The sequence below is a fragment of the Grammomys surdaster genome, unplaced genomic scaffold, assembly GCF_004785775.1.
Source record: "Grammomys surdaster isolate TR1022 unplaced genomic scaffold, NIH_TR_1.0 655, whole genome shotgun sequence".
In the NCBI taxonomy this organism is placed as follows: Eukaryota; Metazoa; Chordata; class Mammalia; order Rodentia; family Muridae; genus Grammomys; species Grammomys surdaster.
This window is the reverse complement of record NW_021605074.1, coordinates 533,622-540,458: the sequence shown is the minus strand read 5'-3', so window position 1 is coordinate 540,458 and position 6,837 is coordinate 533,622. Positions and strand designations below refer to the sequence as shown.

At 43.3% G+C, this 6,837-nt stretch overlaps 1 pseudogene; it reads right to left on the bottom strand.

Annotated features, from left to right (window-relative positions):
• Positions 1-4,002: 4,002 nt before the first annotated feature.
• Positions 4,003-5,420, bottom strand: LOC114633434 (annotated as a pseudogene).
• Between the last annotated feature and the right edge of the window lie 1,417 nt (positions 5,421-6,837).

Genomic DNA, 6,837 nt, shown 5'->3' with positions numbered 1-6,837 from the left:
TGTCAAATTCTAAACTAGAATCCTTGCTGTCAAATTCAGCCCAAGGACAGCAGTAGGCCACACCAGTGGTTTATGATCCTTCCCCTTTATGATTTCTTTTTACTGGGTTTTCCTTAACTATGTTCCCTTAGCGCATGTCTAAGAAGTACTACTCAAAGCAGAAAAACTTATTAGTGCCATGTTGAGCACAGTGTCAGAATTTTCAGTGCAGAACCACTTTAATAAATAGTGTAACTATGCTGCTTCACATTTTCATTTCTTGAGGTACTGGACTGAGAAATGAAGGCTTCATGGGAAGAACAGGAAACCTACTAATGGCCACTGGATAACAGGCATCTCATAGCGAGTGAGAGAGAGTCATCTGTGGCACAAATCAGTTGACTCTCCCTCTTACACGGCCATATATAAAACATTTTGGTATGTTATATCTGTCTACTATGCCAGCTTGTAACATAAGAACAAAATTAGATTTCATTGTAACTTGACAAGTGCAGAGGCAAACTTCAGAGAGTTGGGTAAATTGCCAAAGACTCAAAACTCATAATTGCCTATGTAGGGCTAAGAAAGGGTCTCAGGCTCATAGCCCAATGCTCTCCCCACTTTGCCACACTGCCCAGAGCATGGTAAAGAGCATTCTGAAAGTCTGAGCCACAGAAAGCTTACAAACATAAGAAATAATAAGAATAAAAGTGTACCAGGGGCCGTTTGGGTACCATGCTCTGCTCACTGGCTACCCATGGTCTTGTGCAAGATGGTACCTCAGAATGAGCCACAAATCTTCTATTTTTTTGTCTCAGGCACTTTAGACAAGATGTCAAAGAAAAGGTTATTGTCAGAACTCACTGGTTATCTCTTGGCCTCAGAGAAGCCTGACATTGCAGTGTGTCTCATTGTCCCTAGAACTACCCTCTCTGCCTCCACTGTGGAACCTGTACATTTCAAGCTAGACTCCCACATAACACTGGGTGTGATTCAGACATTGCTGGGTGTGGCCTCCCAAATCCATTGTTCCCAACATTAGTTAAGGTGTCTTCCATATGGCACTGTGATTATTGCCCCCATTAAACTGAGTGACCGCACAGCAGGAGGTCATAGGGATATGCAAGATAGTTGGAGCAATGGAAACGGAATCAGGATTGATACAGAGGGCACCAGGAGCCAGGTGTATTTGTGAAAGTGGTGGAGAGGGGGTTGAGAGGGGCAATGGTCAACAGTGGAACCTGCTGGGGTCCAGGGAAGCAGTGTACATGGCTGGTGGAGGGCTGACACTGGGCAGATCTTTAGAAATGAGAATCAGCAAGAGCAGGAGACAGGCACTCAGATGAGGGCAGATAGGAAGGGTGATGCATTCTCGGGCAGCAGCTAAGACTGAATCCCAAGTGCTGGATGTGGAGGTCTGAGCTCTATGCACAGGCACCATTAGCACAAGGTTTGCTGACGCTAAGACAAAGGCGTCACCATCTCTACAACTTCCATTCTAATGCTTGTTTTTATTTGATTGCTTGCTTGCTTGCTTGCTTGCTTGCTTGCTTGCTTGCCTTGTCTTGTTTTGTCTTGTCTTGTTTTTTTTCTATTCTGAAGCCCCTCTACACAGTGTCTCTTTACAGGCCAAGAACTTCTAGTCTCTAACCACAATGCCCCAGCCTGTACATTTTCCACTAGTCTCAGTGCCTGGGGCTGCATGTGACATATCTGCACAGGTTGAACAACCCGAAGGCAGGCAGACTCCCACGTGTCACAGGGATGCTGTTAGCACAGGAGCAAAGCCAGCAAAGAGTAGGGTCAGGAACCCAAGAGCCTATCCTCCCAGAAACACACCTGAAAATCTGATCAACTTCCAGGACATAGAAATGGCCAGAGGTTTGCTGTAAGAAACCAAACATAAATCAAGAGGTGGGCCACTTAATTAAAAACTCAACCCACTGACTGACCCAAGCTCCAAAGGAAGACACCTCAGAAAGCATTTGACAAAGTCCAAAAGAACAGAACATCTCCCAGCCTTGACTGGGTTAGAAACTGGCCCAAAAGGATTTGTTGATTCCATTATATACTTTGCATCTAGCTTAATGATAAGCCAGGCCTCCCCAAACCTAATGCCACAAGCTCTAAACATTATTATATGAGTCCCAATATATTCTGGTATTGCTTGAGCCCTAAGACTCCTGCCTGCCTTCATCTTGTGGGATATTGATCATATTACCCAACTCATAGGCTATTCCTCCTAGGCTTGGTATTTCTGTGGACAAGGGAATCTTTTCTGATGCTTCTGTAAAGCATCAATGACTCCACATCCACAGGAATTGTAGAGCACAGTGCTTCTGACCCAACACTCCTGCCTACATTCCTACCACCTTGGTTCTTAGATATGGTCCTCTAACAACCTCAACAATATGGAAGTCTAACACCCCAGAAGGTAGTTCTGAGAAAAGAAAATTTAGTTTAGTTTGGCTCAAATAGTCTGTTTTAAAATATACTTTTTAAATAGAACAAACTTTTAATTTATTAAAAAATTTCCATGGTGCTTTGTCTGATGCCATCAAAACACACTTGATCCCTGGATTTTGTAGAAGACTCTGTTTATATTTTAAGGGGAAGATTTTACAAAAAGAGAAGTGATTTCAAGGACCCCAATAATGCAGCCATTAAGGACAATTAATAAACAGAACTTCATGGAGCTTAAAAGTTTCTGTACAGCAAGAGACACCATTTGAACAAAGCAGAAGCCGGAAGAAGAGGGGGAAATCTTAATTACACATCTTACATAAAGTTAGTATCTAGGATAGAATAAGTAAAAAAAAAAAATCAAGTATATAACCTGACTAAAAATGAGTATAAAACTAAACAGAGAATAATAAAACAATGAAACACAGATGGCCAAAGACTTTTTTTCCTTTATCAGTTTTATTTAATACACTTTTAAGTATTTCTCTTTCATTAATGGCAAATGATTCAAATAATTTTAAACACAAATCATTAACAAATACATGGCATTAAATATGAATAGATGTTTTTATTTAAAGTAAAAGAATAGAGGTTATATACAAAAGAGACTTACAGTCTATAGGCCAGTTTAACAAAGGAAATGTGTTTATAAAATGTTTAGAACCTTCCACCTCTGCTTTGGAGAAGGGCTATCATACAACATTCAGTCAGCTGAAGATAGATTGGTACAAGTGTCTATCCAGAAACTTCAAGTCATTTTTGCATGTGCAGAATCATCCAAATCTTCCCAATCTGAACTGGCTGTCCCATGGCTTTCTTCCATTTCCATATTCCCTACAAGGCTACATGAACTTCAACTCTTGATGAGCCACTTACAACAGCAGTTCCTTAGGAGCCAACATGACAGGAGATCCAGGATTTCCCTTTGAGAAATCAAGTGGTCATCTACAGAATGTGTCACAATGAAAAGCTCTTCTCGTTCCTTCTTCCAATTCAGTAGTGTCTCATGTCAATACTATTATCCTCATCAGACTTGTTCCTTCACAAGTCTAAACCTTGAGGTTATACGAAGAAGATCAACATTTAGAAATGAGAACTCAATCCAGAAATGAAGAAATTGGAGGTATCCAATACCTCTCAGAGCATCTTGCCATCCCTATGACAGTCCAGTCCAGTGTACTGATAGTCTGTCAATCAATACTGCCAGCTTGAGGTTTTTTTCCCTCCTAGCATGAGTCTTTTGTTTAGTGGCAGCATGACATTTGGTCCACAAAGGTTAGCAGCTGTCTTCATTGTAAACGCTGATAAACTTAAGACAATTCATAAATAAATACAGCAGGGGAAGCTAGCCCACACTGACAAAAACTTCAAGGACCACTGAGTACACGGGCACCGTTTCATTTGGGGCTCAGTCTCATGTGGAGAGAAGGGCATTACAGAACTTTCTTCTCAAAGACGCTGAACATTGGTATCAAATGGACAAAACAGTTATTTATCAAGGGATATAAAAGATCCAACCCTAGGGAATCCAGGATACACACAGGTACTTTACAGGTACACTTTTTAAAGTGTCCTCATTATCCCTTTCAGCTTAAACTGTCAATCATCTCTGAGAGCTCAAGCAGAAGGTCATCTTCATCTTTCCGAGGATCCAAGTCTATCCCAGCTTCTAATTCACCCCCTGAAATTTCCCATATTAGTTTTTCAAAATCATCTTCCACAGAGTAGAGGCTTTCCCGTCAGGGCAGAGCTGAGGCAGAATGGATGTGTTGCCATCTGGGCTGAGGAAGGGCCAGATCCTTCTGGAGCAAGGGTTCTGAAGAAGCTTGGGCTGAAAACAGCACAGAACTGTCTTTCGTTTTTTCCATCTCAGACATGGTGATTGATTTATCCTCAGAGAAGAGTTGGAGGACAGCCACAGCTGCTTTCTTGGTGGGGCTTCCCTGCAGGGCGCTGCTGAAGGGCTTCACCTCTGTGATGGGGGCAGAGTGCACCTCCACAGCCTCACATTTGGGAGACAATTTGGGAAGTGATACAACCTCGACCACAGATGGCTTCACATTTACTTTGGGGTTGGCTTTACTCTTTTTCTCCAAAGTCTGTGCTGCACATTTCACATCCAGTATTGAGTCTCCGATTCCTGAGGTTCCTACCTCCCCTCTCTGGGATGACTCCATGTGGAGCCGTTTTGCCAGGTGCCTAGTGATGCCGGATACAGGAGTGAGCACCCGCTTCCCCACCACTCGGGTAGAGCAAGAAGCCTCATCTCCACGCTCAGATGACAAGGCTGGTTTCTCCTTTTGTGACCTTCCTCTCTCCTGCTGTCTCTCTGTGTGTTTCTCTTCAGCAGTGTCACATCTGTTGGCTGGAAGTTTTGTGGGGTCACTTACGGTCTCATCTGAAGTCTCAACAGCCTCCGTCTTGGACACACTGTTCTGGGAAGGAGCATCACCACTGTCTTCAAGTTCAAGTTTTTTCTCTTCTTTTGCACCTGCTCTCTTGGGGATGCGGAGAAGCCTCTTCGGCCTTGGGGCAGCCTCAGCTTGAGGTCAGGAGTTGCCACTACTCTCAGAGCTTTGCTGCATCCTCAGGGGCTTCTCCAGTTTAATCTCCTCTAGCGTCTTAACGCGCACTTCCTGCATAGACCTGGCTCTTCCTGCAGGCTCCTCTGGTTGTCCTCTGCTAACAGCAACAGTTGGCAGATTCGCTGTCTTTTTCACCTCAGCATCTTCTCTTAGCTCGAGGCAACGGGGATCCTTTTTGGATTTTTGTCTTTCCATTTCCTGCTGCCGATGTTTCTTTTCAGCCAGGACCTCAGAGAAGGTTTTGATCCGCACTGAAGAAGAACTTCCTGTTCCTGATGGAGAATCATCAGCTCCTGAAGGTTTTTCTGTCTTCAGTTTAGTTTGCAGTTCTCCACGTTTCTGAGTGGCTCTTTCTAAAAGAATCTCATCAATATTCACACCAAGAAAATTCATCAATATTCACACCCAGCTACAGACCCTGGAATGACAATAGCAACCTGCCTATAAGCCATCTTGGTGCAAGAGAGACACAAGTGTCTATGGGAGTAATCAACTGATTTACTTTTTTATTGGACAAGGCCCACACCATGAGATAAAACCCATACCAGACACTGTGAGAGGCTGAGACCTGAGACTTGAGGGGTCAGGAACCCTAAGGGCAAACCCAGTACTACTACTCTATGAAAGGAACACAGCAGCAAAAGGACTCCTAATCACATGTTACTGTACCCATAAATCAGTGCCTTGCCCATCCCACATCAGAGATGCTGCTTGCAGCAGATTGTAATTAACACAAGCCCATGGGTGTACAATGTGCAGGGAGGGAGAGACCTTGGAGCATTCAATCCTAAATGGGATGCCTTTATCACACACTCAGGGATCCATGAGGATGTGGAGTTAGAATGACTGTAAGAGCCAGAGATGATGGAATACACAAAGAAAATAGTGTTTTCCAGACACAACAGAGCTGCTGTACACAGGAACTACATCCACAAGACACACACAAGTTAAAGCAAGACCAATCTCAGGACAGAGAAAGACAAAGTGCCACTCTCAATAAGTTTTCTCCAAAGTACAGTGACACAGGTACCCACTCTCTTGGGTAGACCTTGTACTTAGAAGTAGTTGAGCAGAAAAAAATGGACTCTATAATTTTGTGTGTTTTTTTTATTTAGATGGTTATATTGGTGTGTGTTGTGTGTGTGTGTGTGTGTGTGTGTGTGTGTGTATGTGTGTGTTGTCTTTTACAAAGAAAATACATAAAGCACCTGATGCCGGTGCTCTCAGGAATCTGAGAAACTCCAAGGAGTAGGAAGCATTGGAAAAGGAGTTTACAGCGTCTGGAAAAGGTCTGGAACAACAACAACAAAGGCTAATCTTCTGGGAAGATGCTTTTCAAATGTGGACTCAGGAAATTGGAAGGCAAGATGGTGGAACAGAGCCTTGCCCAAAGGATGATCAATCTGTAACCCTTCTCAGACAGTAAGATTATAAGCCCATATCCATAATGACACATTTCCTCCAACAAGGCCACACCCATAGTGACACACCTACTCCAGTAAGACCACAACTCCTAATAGTGACATTCCCTGGGCCAAGAATATACAATCTGTCATATTACATTCCCTGGTCCCATTTAACTGCTACTACACCAGCCAAATGTTTATGCTAGGAAACCAGTGGTTCAGAGAAAACTGTCAGGTTCTGCTAATTGCTGGGGCTAGAACACGTCCCCCTTGTTATTTCACATTATCACTAGCTTTCTGTTTTCCAACTCCTTCACTGCTTAAGGTTGGATGTCCTAGAACTTGGTCTGCAGACTGATTTGGAACTCAGAGATCTGCATGCCTGACTCCTGAGCACTGGGATT